Source organism: Tamandua tetradactyla, chromosome 6 (genome assembly GCF_023851605.1).
Source record: "Tamandua tetradactyla isolate mTamTet1 chromosome 6, mTamTet1.pri, whole genome shotgun sequence".
Lineage (NCBI taxonomy): Eukaryota > Metazoa > Chordata > Mammalia > Pilosa > Myrmecophagidae > Tamandua > Tamandua tetradactyla.
In genome coordinates, this window is record NC_135332.1 from 150,245,760 (window position 1) to 150,262,222 (window position 16,463).

The following is a 16,463-nucleotide window of genomic DNA, read 5'->3' on the forward strand; positions in this document are numbered from 1 at the left end:
AGGTAGTTTTTCTTTTTCTTTTTTTGCTTCTTTTTGGTCTCAAATTGCTGTGTTATTCTGAAATGATGGCCCACGATGCCTTGTAGGGAGTAAGCTATGTTCTTCTTGTGTGCAGACTAATTAATTCCCATGAGACCTGCTGCTTACAGCAGGACTCATGCTCTCGGAGTCCAGCAGTGGGAAAGATTGCCGTTGGGAAGGTCACTTGAGAAAGCTGTACTACACATATAATGATCGTCATTGTAAATAAAAAAGAAGGTAAATGACAAGATGGTTAAAATCTAGGAAAGTTAGGTAAAGAGAATTGATCTGAATAATTGCCATTATTTCTATAAAGAATTGTATCTATCCCAATGAGTAAGTTTTAAACTTAGAAGATTCGCCTTGCCAAATTGTAATCACTTGTGTCTTAGATTTGCTTCATCAGGTTGCTTCAGTGTGATTAAAATTTTACCGACTAGGTAGAAGATTTAAAAATTAACTTTTGAGGAAATCATCAATTTTTGCTTCATCTCCCTTCAAGAATAAAATAATTCATTGTATGTTCCCCAAAGTACCTTGCTTTACCTTAGAGTTTCTCATGTTAAATACATTCTAATTTTATCTCCATAACACTGTTTTTCTACTCCCTGCTCCTACATCTCTGTTATAAAAGAATTAACTTTAAGTTCTGGGGACTGACCAAGAAAGATAATGAAGTCCTTTCAAAAACTCTTTTTTTTTTTTTTTTTTTGGTTGAAGCCCCAGAGAAAAACCCTAGGGCCTTCCTACTTGTAGCAGCCAATTATTATATACAAAAAAACTTTCTCCAATTATGAAGTCCAATAATGTGTCCTGCACAAACTCAATTTCACAAATTTTGTTGTAAAGGCAGCACTCACATAATTAACAGGAAGATACTGCATGTGTCCAGACTTTCTGCTAATTGATTAAATGAGTCTATATATAAATCAGATTCTAATCACTCTAGCAGAGCTATGGAATATAGCATCTTTAGCAATTGTCCATAGCAGAATTTGAAGAAATACATGATACGGACCTAGTAAAAACCCAAAATACTCAACTGAGAACTGCTTCAAAATTGAACCAAAGGCAAAGTAAAATTTTAAAAGGCCATTGCTCTCTTGAAATGCCACTTTCCCCAGCTGAATTTCTTTAGCATTCACATTTCTATTTGATCCTTGTCCTTTTGTGATTCATTATCTATACCTAAAATGATACAAAACATATCATACTGCCTGGCATCATGATTATTCTAGTTAACAAGTGCTAGATAGTTTGCCTTAAGTTTCCTAGTAAAAAACAAACCATCCATCTGCTTGTCAGTTTTGTTTCTTTTTTTTTCTTTCTTTTTTTTTTTTTATCCAGAAGGCCGTGGTATTCCCTAAGGGTTGTGAGAGAAGTTCATCCCATTGAACTGGTCAGCAAGATATCATTAGCTTGTTGTGTACATCAAATCCAGGGGTTAGAGCACCAAGCGTCACAAGCCAGTTTCTTTACCTCCTTGAGCTGATCAGAGGATCAGAGTATCAAGGAAGGATTAGCACTGACTTGGGATTTGTGTGATTGGTTAATTTATTGCAGCAGTGGCAGGCCTTTCATCTATGGCAACATTTAATCAGCGCGGCCATGGAGGCTATTACCGGTTAGCTCCTTTCTCAAGTCAGCCAGGGCTGCACCATCAGCCCTATCACAACTCCCCTGAAATTTCCAAATTATCTGGAACAGGCTTTAGCCTCACAGTAATAAAAATTAGAAGCGATTCCTGATAGCACTGGTGGAAAAGGCTTTCACTTGCACAGGGCAAATTATAAATAGTATGAACGTGCACTTTAAAAAAAAAAATTCTCCACCTCTTAAGAGATGTGCAGGACTTATCACCCCTGCTCTGATCCAAATCCTTATGGTTGAAAATTTATATTAGATTTTATCAGAGAGGCCTAAGTCTAGAAAAATCAATGAAGGTTATCTTTTATGTTGCAGGAACTTGTGGAAATATTGATTTTCATTTTATAGTGAATTTGGAGCATGAGTTGGTAATCACTGCTGAGCCGACCACAATGTTTGCCTACTGTATCTTTTACTGAGTTTTGCTCAAGTATTTAAGATAGTAAATTCCTGTTGATTTTAGTCTGTGGTGTGAAGACAGAGGTTCCTAAAACAAGTTGTACTTGATGATAAAAATATACAACCAGGAGTTTTCTGTTTTCAGTGGTGAGTTCGGTATTTTGAGACTGCATTTTCTCTATGAATGATGGATTTGGAATACAAGATACTCTGGAATTTTTTACTTTTTTTTTTTGTTTTACTTTTTTGCTTCTTTCAAGTTTATAAAACAGGCGAAAGATTTTTTAAAAAGGAATGAAGAGCTGTATATGTACAAAAAGAGTATGCTGAAACCTTGAGGTTCTATTGAAAAACAGGGAATTCACTTTTTTTCAACTAGTTATGTCAAATGTTTTCCTCTGTTTAATGTTTTTATTCCCTTAAATTCACTAATTTATTTTTACTTCTCCCTTTTGTTTAATTGGAAATAAATTTCAAAGTTAATACAAGCTAAACGATTAGTTTTAGGGGACAGTTAGTCATTTTTTCATTTTATTAAAAGGTTTCAATCCTCTTTTATATCTCATTTGTTACTTTTCTTGCAGAATATACTATGCTATATTTTGTTTATTTAAAATTTATATTTAAGGATTTTACAGTGAAAATATTCATTCAAGAGGAGAAACTTACTGATAAGTAAAAAACTCTAGGATAGAGTATGCTAAATACTATGTCATTATTCAGTATTCAGCTTTAATTTTCTCCACGCAGCCAATCAGAGTTCAATGACAAACTCTCCTGGGTTCCAAGAGTGAACCCCTACCCCCACCCACAGTTATTCCCCTGTACCTACACTTGGTGGCTGGAGAAAAATCATTTCTCTCAATCGCCAACTGAAGCCACACTCCATACTGCAGGTCTCCAGAGAATAGCCAACAGTCTTTTGATTCCTCTGAACATACCCCAAAGATGTGTAAGCCAAGGAATTAATATAAGGTACAAGACTACCAAGCCCACTAGCTGGCACAAGTAGGGCCTGCAGATGGCAGCTGCTAGTGCCATTATCGCTTGGGAAAGTCTATAAGGCACTCCAGAGAATCTGTCACCTGTTCCCCGGGTTTTCCCCTAATTAACTGGATTTGGACTTATCTATTTGTGGCCAACTTTACAAATAATGATGACAAAATTGTTTATTTGTATACTCTTTCTGTCTCTCCTCCGTGTTCTGCTCTTTCCTGTTTTCTCATATGCCTTCACCCCTCCTTACTCTCCAATTCTAAATTCTAGCCAATTGCATCTGAGAGTGAAGATAATGGCATAACTCAGTTTTGAAAGTAGCTTTCTGTCTCCTGCTTGTCTTCTTTGTCGTTGTTTTGTCCCCTGCTTTTCTATATAGAAAACAGAATGTTGGAAGTAATAGGAACTGAATGGCACAGAGATTTCTAAGGCTTTGTAGAAAGTAACACAGTTGATGAAGGTGGCTCAATTAAAGACCAGGGTTTCTCTATCGCATGTGAGCACTGATTGAAGTAAATGAGAATGTATTAAGAACCTTTGGTGACAAGTGACAAAAGCAGAGTTGACCTCCTCTAAGGAAAAGGTGAAATGTATTATTAGAACCATGAGGTGTCTTAATGGAACCCAAGGGCAGAGGTTCACTGGGCCCAAAGCTTCTAACACAATCAGAATAACATCAACATTTGTTATGGCTTCTGATTTCTGTGAATTTCCTGTTTTCTGTCTTCTCACTTACTTCTGTTCTTTCACATGGAGAGAAGCTCTGAACCTTACCAGTCATGCTTGCAGCCCAGTGAGATATTCTCTTAACTCTGTTAGTTTTATCACTGAAAATCCTAGGGAAGGGACCTGCTGTCTGAGCACAGGGAGAGGTTCCCATCCCTGGACTAGAGGGCAATTCTCAGAAAAGTAAGGAAGCTGTACATACAATTTCATAATACCTACCGCCGTTGGACAGTATAAACTGCCTTCAGATTCTCTTGTGAAGAAGTTTTATTCTGTGGATACAAATTATAGGAAGGTAGATTTTAGTAAACATAAATATGGCCTTGTAAAATGGTGAATTCATCCCTTTGTCCAATTTCTATAAATATTCAACTTTGGGGGAAAAAGCCTAATCGTAATAATTGTAGCCACTTATATTCTCCATGTGGTGTAATCTAGAAGAGATGTTTGCCTTATCTTGAAGCTGAGCCAGATGAATTTCAAGAATTAACAATGAAAATTAATTGAGGATGGCAATAGTTTTATAGCTGTTGTGTGTCTTTAAAAGTGAATTAAGGGTGGGCCACAGTGGCTCAGTAGGCAGAGTTCTTGGCCTGCCATTCTGGAAACCCGGGTTTGATTTCAGGTGCCTGCCTATGCAAAAAAAAAAAAGTGAATTAACACATTAAATTATGTATGTGTATTATATGCATATATGTGTAAATATGTAAATATGTGTGTACCTATTTTGCATGTGTTTGCCTATGAAAAAATTGAATACTTTCTTTTGCCTTTTTAGCCACAAACTTGGCATTTGTATGAACCAGCCCTGAATATTTTCTTTAGTATACATTGTGTTGTATTTTGATAAAAAATAATATTTGACCAGTAAGTCACACATTCAAACCAGAGAAGTTTCGAGGCATTCACAGCTTTCTCATCATTATGGTGGTGGTTTGCCAAAAGCTCACTGACCAGCCACTTTTTAAAATCAAGTCACATTTAATGTGGTATCCTTCTTAGTTGAGATTCATTCTGAAAAACTTATTGAAAAACTATTTCTTAAAAGCTTTATTTTAGTCTAAGCAATAAGCCACATTTTGCTTAGTAGACTTATAAGTGTATTATGATACACAGATAATTACTGTGATTCATTTCATGGTTTTTGCATAGTTGAGTAATAGGCATTGTCTCTCCATATGGCAGTTCTATGCTGCCAAAAATTTTATGGTGTTAGGCACTAACAAAGAGATGCCATACCAAAAGGTGCTTCAGCTTTGGTCCCATCACATAAAACTAGACTTGGCATGGAGCTTTTTCAGTGATGGTGTACAAATCTGGAATTACACAGATTCTTGATTAAAGCATGGTATATAGAAATGCTAGATGTTTTGTCACTAAATAAGTAAGATATATGAGTTTAACTCTACATAACACACTACGTGATTTAGTTTATAAGCAGAATAAAAATTTTTATCAAATAAGTTACTAAACAATGACAAATGCATCTATACAACTGGGAATAGAGAGGTACTGTGATAGGACAAACATCTTTGTGCATGTACGCTTTTATTTTCTCCCCTCAAAAATGTAGTGGTTAATTGCTAGATGTTTTTCTTTCTCTAATAGATGAGACTGACCAAAGTTGTAAATGATTAATTTTACCAGAGTTTTCACTCAGAATTGTTCTGTAATATTTCTCATCTCTATATTTAAATATCTAATGGGCATTCTTTGAAAATGTGGTGAACATGCTCTTTGGAATCGGACAGTGGTGGAATGAGTCCTGTCTCTATCACTAATTTGCTGTGTGATCTTAGAAAAATTAATTGAATTCTCTCAGCTTCAGTCTGATTGGCTTTAAAAAAAATCACAGTGGGTGGGAGTATGGATACCAATTCTTATTTTGCTTGAATATAAGACTTGCATAAGCCTCTTTTGACCTGCTGTCACTCCATCCTTCCTGAAATACTTTTGTTGCTTAGTTTCTGTGACATGCCTTTGTCTTTCTCCCCCACTTAGTGGATGGATTGTGTCAGTTTCCTTTGCTGACCTTATCTATTCCTAACTTCTAAATGTAGATAAATACCAAGCCTAAAATCGGGGCCTCTACCCTTCTCTTTAGATGATATCATACAATGCTATGGCTCTAACTGCCATCGATTAGTGATTGCTAAATTTAAATCTCAGCCCCCACCTCTCCTCCGAACTCCAGGTTCATGTTTCTAATTGAGAAACAGCTAGCATTTCTAATTGATGTCTCTAATAGCCCGCTAAAGGTGTGGAAATCAGAACTCCAATTCATATCTCCTGAAACTGCTTCTCTCTGAGGCCTTCCCATCTTGATAAATGCCACTATTCTGGCTGCCCGCAAGGGGGAGTCATCCTTGGTTCCTCTCTTTTCTTCACTGCCTTTGTATCCTTTATATCCTGCAAGCCAATGAACTCTACCTTCAGAGTCTGATCACATGCCACTACCTCCACAATTACCATCTGGTTCTCGCTACCATCATCTCAACAGGTCTAATCAGCAGCCTCCTAATTCATTTATCTCTATTTATTCCTACTCTCGGAGACTGTTCTTTACATGATACCCAAAATACCCACAGTCTTTAAATGTGTAAATCACAGCATTGTACTGCCAAAACCATCTAATCATACTTTGACTATAATGTCAACCTTTTAAGATGGCCTGTAAGGCTCTCCATGGTCTGGCTTTCTCCTAGCCCACTGATACCAAGGTGATTTTGTAGGTCTCTGTATTGCTATAAAGTATACTAGATTCCCACATTGAAAATTCTGCATTTGCTATTCTCTCCATCTCCAGATCTTCACATGGCTCACACCCTGGCTTCATTCAGAGACATGTTCAGTTGTTTTCTCTGTAATGGGGCCTTCTCTGGACAATGTCTGTCAGTATCTGCTTATATCCTTACCCTACCTAAAATTGCATTATATTTATTGTTCATATGTTTATTTTTATTTCCCCATGCAGAGTGAGCTCCACAAGCACAGGGATCTTGTATATTTCACTGATCCTTCACCAGCACCCTGAACACACCCAATAAATATTTATTAAATAGTTGAATGGATGAAGTGAATGAATGAAATGATGTTGGAAGAAGATCTTTAGCATAGTGCTTAGAGAATTCAGTAACAATTTGCATTCCATTACTCTTTCTCAAGTAAACTATTTTGATATAACTCCTCTGTAAAAAGCTGTGTTTTGCGTAGTCATTTTGCTTAAAACACTACAAGTCTTCAAAATCTGTTCTTGACTTTTTAAGGTGCTGATACCACCACTAGGTAGCTGTGATAATGTAAAGCTCAGTAGACTCAAACTCACATGACCCGGGTTCAAATCCCAGCTTCGGCACTCTTAGTTGTTGACTTCTGAACCTTGATTTCATTACCAGAAGAAATGTAAATAGTTGCTTCAAGAAGTTTTTCCTAAAGAAAGAAAATGATACATATATATGGCTCATGTAATAGTTGACATAGAGTAGTTACTTGTAAATACAATATGTATCTGACTCTAGTGATCCTTTCCAGGTTGATGTTGCCAGCAAATTAAATTAGCAAATGATTTATTGCTTCACTTATATCATTAACATATTTGATAAATAATTCCAGACTGAGAGCTGACAGTTGTGGATTCCTAAAGTCTGGTGTTGAGCCATAAGCAACTACTCTTTGAAAATCCCTCATAATTAATTTCCATGTTCATTTGAAAAAAGTGTATTTTAGTTTCTTTTTTAAGGCTCCTTGAGTACTGCATGTAAAATGTGTTTTGAATCTAATGAGAGTCAAGATTTGTCTTATCAGCGCGATTATTTTTTCATTTTTATATGAGAAAATGGGGTGAGGAAATTATATTAATTTGTTGAGATTTATCCAGTGCAACAACACATTTGTGTTTAGCTAATGCCCCCCATCTTCGAGAATATACAAATAAATTTGACATGGCTCACTCCAGTATTTTCTTGGCATTTTTCCTGGCTGCCCAGCATTGTTTTACATTCAAGGTTATTTTCAGAATATGAGCTCTTCCTTGGGCCTCTTGAATTTCATATTGCTCTGGATTATGATTGCGGGTTCTGCAATGGCATGTGACATTTTCTCAAATTACCTTGTGTGGAAATGACAGGGCCCTTTGGTTTTAAACACTAGCAATTTATATAGAAACTATTTCATTTTCTCTTTCTTTTATTAAGGATAGCTTCTTCTTTTTTGTCTCCCAGATTCCTTATTCATGTTCTACATAAGTACATAAATAAACTAAAGACAAAAACAAGCAAACCAAAATTTTTTATGTCTTTGTGGTGTTTCTGTGTATGGGTTTCTATGCATGAAGACAGAGGTAAAACAAATATCTATCAGTCTTTTCTCAGATCTGCTTTTAAATATTGTCTTTCCTTACCCAAAAAGGCCACTATTCTATTGTGTTGAGTTCTGTTAAGCAAATTTATCTAACCTTGCCTATATATTTACCATTCTTCTCCTTCTTTATGTTTTTTGTTTGTTTGTTTATTATCTTACTTTAATTTAAGGTATTATAGTAATTGAGAGCTAAGGCATGGGAGTCAAAATGCCTGGTGTTGAATCTGTATTTCATCACAAATGAGCTTGTGTCCCTGGGCACCTCCTTCACCTCTTTCTGTGCCCCTGATGACTCATTCTTGTGAGTAGGGAGGGTAACATCACACGCATACATATTGTGTGAATTGTTGTGTAGGTAAAGTACAAAGGCTCAAAAGCTGGCATACAGTAAGTACTAAATAAATACTATTATCACTATTTTAATAATAAATTAGTACTGGCTGTGTTCTCTGTCTCCTTTTGGAAAATTATACATCGTTTTTTGGAAGCAGTCCCATTTTGGCTTGATACTACCAAATCACAGACTGTCATAGCTGGAAGGAACCTAGTCTAACCTTTATTTCCAAATAAAGAAACTGAAAATTTGAGAAATAGCTTTGCAGATCACATAGGTAATGAGAGGAAGAACTGTTTCTGACTGCTTACTCATAGTTCTCTCCTTTATAACGTTTTGCCTGTGTTTGGTGGGGAGGAGAAGTCAGGTCCTTTCTTCAGCCGAATTTTACCTTCCTTCCAAATCTCCCTCCCCTATGCCATCCTTGGAAAGAATAAACCACTTTCTTCATAAAATTTTGTTGGCCTTCTAATGAAGCTAAGCAAGTTTCCCCACTTGGATTTTACGATTTCTATATTGGTCCCCCTCAGACCTTCTCATACTGTTTGACTCTCTCTACTCCTCAGCCGTCTCTTAGAAATACATTTACAGAATTGACCTCCAAGTAGATAACACCTACATTCTGTGATTTTTGAGCTGAGCTGGCAGTGTCTCTTTTTTACTTACAGGTCTCCCTCCCGCGTGTTGGTTGATACGTGAAATTCCGTTATTAAAACTCTATCCTTTTTAACTTAAAACTTGGTTTGTGGATTAACTCAAATGTGTCCAGGTAATAAAATAAATAAATTAAGTAAATTATATTTTATATAAATACGGTAATAAAGTGAATAAAAATAAATTATATTTTATATAAATGAGGAATTTGAGCAAAGAAGTAAAGAACCGAGAGGGGACCCTGGCACCTCAGAAGTATATTTCCCACTCTTGCTCACTTATATCCTGCATCTGCTGCTCAAAATGTTACATTTAGATCCCTAAAAGGTCATAAGAGCAAGTGACCTTTGAAATTCATTAGTCCAACATTCTTTCAATTGAGGCAAGAACTTTACTTTCAAAAAGTTAAATGCACCTGTTCATAGTCACCTTTTTGTAGCAGCAGATGGCCTCCCTTCAATATCTTACTAACTAGATGTCTTCCACCAGCTAATTGGCACCTCAAAGTCCACTCTAGTGGACTTTTCCTTTCTCAGTCAAAGCCATTCACGTTAAGCAGCCCTCCACGTTTACTTTCTTAGCTCCCTGAATTTGTAGCCAGCTCTACTGTTTTAGACCTCAGCTTTTACATTAATTAGCTAATGTATTTTTAAAATATATAGTTAATTAAATTTCTTTTTAAAAATTTGGTTATTCTTGCATGTTATGTGTTCTTTTACATTTTTGATCATGTAGAATTAAATCATTAATCTCCCTGAGGAAAGCACACTGCATACATTGTGTGAAGACTCAGCCAAAAGTGTATTTCTTAATTGAGCAAACATTGCTTGAGTTCTTCTTATGTAATATTGTACATAAAGATTGAAATAGAGGGTTGAGATCCTAGATATATTACTAAAAGTTTTGGAGACCAGTGAGTAACTTGAATAGAAATAAGTGTGAAGGAAACATTGTTTTTTTGCAGAGGATGAATTTCACTTTAGACATGCTGAATTTGACATGATAGTAAGAAAACGAAATACAAATATCCCGGAGGTAATATGCTAATAGAGAGGCTGGGATATGAAAGATTGACTATAAGCTGAAGATGAAGACTTGAGAGCCATTTGCTAGTAGCATTGTCATTTTGGAAAGTTCAGAATGAGGAATTGTAACACTACAAGAGCTACAGTGATTCGTGAACATTAACTATTTCTAAGTAGTCAGAGAGCATTTACTGATGAAGTGGCCAGTGTGTAGTACAGGTGCTGCTGCTGAAATGCCAAAAATCAGAAGCCTGTCTAAAGAAGGAAATCAGAGTCACATATGACAAAATATTGACAAACAAAATAGAAGCAAATGCAATGACAGGGGCACAATAAAAAAAGCAATTACAAGCAATGTATCAACAAGTACAAAATGGTATAGTACAATTATATTCTGAGGGGACATAAAAGGTGAACTGAAGGAGGGAGGTTAATTGGGAAATGCTTCCTCAGGGCAATGAGAGCTGAGCAAGGTCTGAAGGAAGTGATGGGTGTGAATTGGTAGAGGGAGCAGGGAGGGAATTCAGGTTGGGGGAATGCCATACCCCGAAGATGAAGGGAGAAATGAAGCCATGTGTAGGGAATAACAAACAGGTCATTTTGCCTCCAGTAGAGAGGCCAAGTGGGGACTATCAAGACATCCTACTGGAAGGTTTGGGAGGGGTGGGGAATGGCCATTTATAAAGAACCCTGAATCTTAGAACAGCATTTAGAAAGATACAGTCATTTTAATGCAATGCTATTAACACAACTTGATTTTATAAATCTAACATTAGTGAATTTCTAGTGCACGCCTACCCGTTGTCAAAATTACATGAAAATATGTGTTCTTTTTTCCTCCCTGCTGTTGAACTCCCTGTTTTGTGTAACTATAAAAAGAGAGTCGACAGAGTGCCTGATGGGATATTTGTTCTTGGCTAACATTCTGCATAATGCCTTGAAATACTATTCTTCCTAGTAAATGTGAACAGTTGCTAATGTCATTCAAAAATAGTTGAGGAAAATATGTTTGTGAAACATACAGCTTTTACTGTCAAATCATTTCCTGAGTGAAAAGAAAATACAGTAGTACTCTGTTATTTGTTGAACGGGAATCCTTTAATATTGTCAAGGATTTCATCAAACTCATGTCTCGAATAAATGGGAAATTGTGTGTCTTCTATTTTAATGTCTGTTTCCTGCAATACCACCCTCCTAATGAGGCAGTCCCCACTCTCAGGTGTCCCAATGGATCTACCACCCATCACAGCCCTCTCGGCCTCAGATAGGATAACCAGAGCATAACTACTCTGGAGCAATGCAATTATGAATTTCTTGAGGGGGAAAAAGAAGAGATAAGTGCAGGGAAGTCAGCTAACATGGTACATGGGTAGTTCCTGGCAGCAGAAGGGTTAATCAGATTTCCATTTTAGATAGTCGCCTTAGTAACAATCAGAAAGCCCAGGCTGTATCTTTTCCATTTGTGGAGAATGTTTAGATTTACACAGTAGCTTAGCTTATTATATACCTGCCTTGATGGCTGGATAAGGCTTGTGATTAAAAACAGAATAAGATTCATTTTTATAATATTGTAAAGAAGAGCAAACCATTAAAAATTATGTCACTGGTGGTCTAGAGTTCTCGGAAATGTCTGATAATGGAATTCTGGTTGGTGACGGTACTCCTTGAAAAGTTAAAATAGATGCAGCTTAGCATCTTACGCTTAAACTTTTCATGAAAATGAATGGGTAACTCCCCATTTTTCATAGTGAATATGCATCCAGCATGTAACAACTGGTTAACAGTGCTTTGAGAAATTGCACATCAGCCAACTACATTGCTCAGCCAAATCACATTAAGCTCTCAGAGATGTATCTGTTCATATTGTGTACCAAGTACTATGTCGCTTTGAAAATCAGGAATTGAAAAATAATCGTGTTTGAAAAGTAATTCTTTTCAGAATATCCAAAGGAGTTGACTGGTGCTACTCACATATTAGTCTGAATAGCAGGAACACAAACCTAACACACTGCTTTGCGCAGGGCCTCAAACTTCACCTGGAGGGACAGATTTCCTCGGGGCAGAACGGACCATTCAGGCTGTTTACCAAGCGTAGGTCTGGCTGAAGCGTCTGCTGCCAATTAGTGACAAGTGATATGTTGTGGGGCCAGGATAGAGTAGAGCTTCCAGCATTCAGCAGTTTGAGAAATTATTCTCTGACGCAACAAGAGCAGAATTCTTAGGAACACAGGTCATTCCTGTTCTGCGGTAGTAGCTTTTTAACCAGTGAGCCGACTCAAAACATTTCAAAAGTCAGTGGGTAAGGCTTCCATGGTCACTGAGTTTATACATTATTTACAGACAGCTCCTGACTTCTTTTTGCTTATTATATTAACTTTTAAAATGCTCAAAGTTCCACCTTTGCCATTCTGCAAACATCAAATATTTAGCCAAGAGAGCCAATGGGGAGATTCAAAAACAAAAATCAACAAACAAAAACTTAGAAGATATTAAGACTCTGTTCGATCAGTTTCGGAAAAAAGAAAAAATTTTGGCAAGCAAGAATAGCTTAATAATAGGAATATTGGTAGCATAGTAATCATTCATACCTTGATATTAATTAATTTACTCAGATTGCTTTCCTTCTGAGAGCACCACTGAATGAATAGAAGTCTGTTGTTTTGGGTTTTGTTTGGTTTATGGTTAAAGAGTTCCAACCAGTTTGGAACATGGGAGACTTTGTAAGATAGGAAACCAATACCTCAAATGAGGAACCTGTTGTAGGTGTGTTGATGCAGCTCAAAGAACATCAAGATTCAGTGAAGAATGATTTCAGAATCCAGAAGTTAGGGACAGAAATGAGATGGAAGGAGGCAGGAGGGAAAAAAGACAAATCACATTAAAATTTTCCTATGACCAGAAAAGGATGAGGAAACAATTCTGCGTTTCCCTTCCTTCTTGCCTATAACAATGGCCCTTATTCCTGGATACGGGAATTCATCCCTTATATATTGTGCTATGAAGAGCTAAATAACCTTATTATCTAGCTTTGAAAATTAATTATGATCTCTAATATTGATGTCTGCAAGTTCTTTGCTCACTTTGAGTAATATATAGATTCTTTCTAAAGGAAAAACTAAAAAAGATCAATAAGGTGAAGGCTTTCTAGGTTTTCTGGACTCCAATTTGAGAAGCACCACTTTAAAGGAGCTGAAGTGTTACTATTTCTCAACTGAAATGGTTTTTTACTATATAGCAGATGGTATGTTACATGTTTGTTGTATTAGCATCAAAATGAGAACAACAAATTGAAAAACATTCCTATAAATATTGAAGACCTTCAGGGGTCTACAGATTCTGGTTTGAGAAATACTGGTCAAGGTGAAAATTATATTTTGAGTTCCAAATAGTAAATTTTCAAATGAACTTTAGAATCCCTTTATAACTAGTTTTTCTGCATTTAATCATTTCACATTAATTTTGTTCTGGTTCGATTAAGATCTTCAGCACAGTCATCTAACATTAACAGCATAAGAATGTCATTTCAACCAATACAGAAAGAAAAGGAAGAAACAAGAACACTGACAAAAAAAAAATGCTGTAAACATTTGGTTGGAATATGAGAGAATTTTTCAAATGTCCAACAATATATTTAGTCTTGGCTCTCTATTAGAAAGTCTGTGAACTTTCCTGTCTCCTTCGCGCTCTCTTTTTCACAGGGTCACCGCATATTTAAATTGTCCGTGCGTCTGTAACATTTTAGCATGTGAACCAGGATATAGTGAACAAAACAGATGTTCCAAATGCTGGAATAAAGAAGATTTTCATTTTATTGGGGCGGTAGTGGAAAATTAATGAAAGGATTGTATTTCTGACATCTTCCTAATTTCAGAGGTGAAAACTTTTATCATCACCCACTAAGATGGCAGAGTTGGTCTCCAGCGCCTTCTCAAATGTCTTTCCTCAGGATCCCAGTCACTTGTGCAGTGTTTCCCTTCTTGTAATTCTCCAGCCAACCCAATGACGGCCCACTTTATACCCCTTCCTCTGTTCTTGAACCTTTTCCTCACCACGATCTAGGCTTATGAATCTTGCAGTAATCTTCAAAATAACTGCTTTTCTGTGATCTTTAAAGCATTCGGCTTCATCCTTGTAATCAGTACATATCTACTGATTCATTCTTTGTAACTGAAACAGAGTTGAAGTGATTCCATAAAACAAAATTATATATTTACTAAAAACGAATTTGCAGACAAAATTCGGTGATAGAGTGTTTTAATTAGAAGTTTTCAACTGGTTCTTCAGTCTACCGACACAGCTAAGAGGTGACTGAGGTCAGGAGGACGCTACCATTCTCCCCATTTTCCTAGAAGGAGAACGAAAACCAGGATGGAAGGGGAGTCAAGAGAGAGGTGGGGGAAGGAGAAGGAAAGAGATGAATATCGATGAATATGATTACAGATAACATGAATAAGTACTATTGGGGTGTCAAACATTCTGCATCAAAAGGTGAAATTTAGTCCATGATACAAGAACTTTGGGCAGAGAAAATAATATAATACTGAGAAAAATCAGTAAAGTTTCGAAAGACTTGAGTTGAAAAAGACTATTGAATGGTTTCTCTGGACTCTGGTGGGAAGGTAGGGCAAGAAATAAGGTGAAAGGAGTTCCAGGTAATTTTTGTCATAATTTCTGTCTCATGGAAGAAGAATAAAAGTTCGCCAAAGAATCCTTAGCCTCTAGCACTGTGGAGGGACGAGCTGCTGGTGGAACCGATCAGCCTCTATCTCCCGAGTTAGGATATGGTTTTCAGTTTCAGGCTCTGTTAAGAAGAATGAGGCGGTGGCTCAGTGGCAGTTCTTGCCTGCCATGCCAGAGACCTGGGTTCAATTCCCAGTGCCTGCCATGTTAAAAAAAAAAAAAAATAGAAGAAGAATGAGGATAACTTGGCAAAAGTTCCAGAACAGAGCAGTAAAAATAGCACCATGAGAAAATATTACGGTTCCAGAATATCAGAACATTTAGCCCGAAAAGTAGAAGACTGCTGCTACATGACATGACAGCTGTTCAACGTATGAAGATTGCACTTCAACTAGGGTTTCATCTTTGTCCTGGAAAGCTGAATGATAATGATTTTATATCACAGCTGGAGATGTTCAGGTTAGACTTTCTCATGGTTAGGTCTTTTGGAACCTGGTAGTTTGCCAAAAAAAAAAAAAAAAATTTTCCACTTGCCGTTTTGACCTCCAGCACATCTCTTAGTTCTTTTGCCTGTTTTATATCAGTTGACCACAGATTCTCTTATTTTTTCAAACAATTCCAGGAACATACATTATTTTATTAGAAAATATCAGAAGTTCAAAATATTTCGTTATTATTATTTCTGTCTCTAAGACTTGGTATTTTAAATATGAGCATTCCTGAGTTTTTGTCTCATATATTTTGAAATATCTTACTGCATTTTTCTGACTTAACTCGTTTGTGTGGAATTTCCAAAAAGAAACTTTGAAAGCAATACTGGTTCATCAGTCATTTCCTCAAGGTTGCATATTGCATGTGAAAAGTTTGAGTAAGAGTCATTCATCTTTAAAAATCTTAGTCATATTTTGTCTTCTGTAACAGTATACTGAAAATAGCTAAGAAATTCCAGTGCTTTTTCTTTGTTTACCGATTTTAAGATCATTATGCATTCTCTGATGCATAATTATAATTATGCATTCATGATGTTACTTGTGCTGGCTTAACTCAGAAATAGAGTGAACCAGCTAATCTCGAAGCTACAGGCTGTTTCCCATCACTTTAGATTCTGATCAGAGCTGTTTGTTGAGTCTTATTGGAACGTGGTCTCTATGTGCACTAGTCCCACACTGGACCCTTCATTTTTATCACTAGTTTCACTCCCTGCCCTTTCTCCTTTCCCTCAAATCTTTGCCTTTTTGACAGGAATAACCGGAAGATAATTTCATTTTGTTGTATATGTTTAATCTTTTTTCACAGCAATTAAATGAGAGGGGATTTTTAAAATTCTCCAGTTTATTTATAATCCACATTTAGTATTATTTGTAATAATGACTGTCATTTCTCATGTTTGAGATTTTATCATCAACTAGGCTTATTGAATTTACTTTGGTGGTAGCTTAAACTGGTGTAGTGCAAAGCTACCAGACTTTCTTCCATATATTGTAAAATAGTGTGATTTTGGCCAAGAGGAAGTTGTTCTGTGTATCTTATATGTTGTGCCTTTACAGCAGCAATCTCAGAGTATTCATTGAGTGACTGTGGGAAAGCATTGCAAAGTATAGCAGCAAGTCTTCTTTAGAAAC

At 36.4% G+C, this 16,463-nt stretch overlaps 1 protein-coding gene across 9 annotated transcripts in view; it reads left to right on the plus strand.

Annotated features, from left to right (window-relative positions):
• ZFPM2 (zinc finger protein, FOG family member 2) overlaps positions 1-16,463 on the plus strand; it is a 476,528-nt gene that overhangs the window by 297,351 nt on the left and 162,714 nt on the right. Inside the window, exon 1 of one of the 9 annotated variants that reach the window (XM_077167464.1) lies at positions 10,829-12,460. The exons of the other annotated variants lie outside the window; for them this stretch is intronic. The gene's annotated coding sequence lies outside the window, so the exon portion shown is untranslated. Of the gene's footprint in view, positions 1-10,828; positions 12,461-16,463 lie in introns of those variants that run through there. 9 annotated transcript variants of the gene reach the window in all.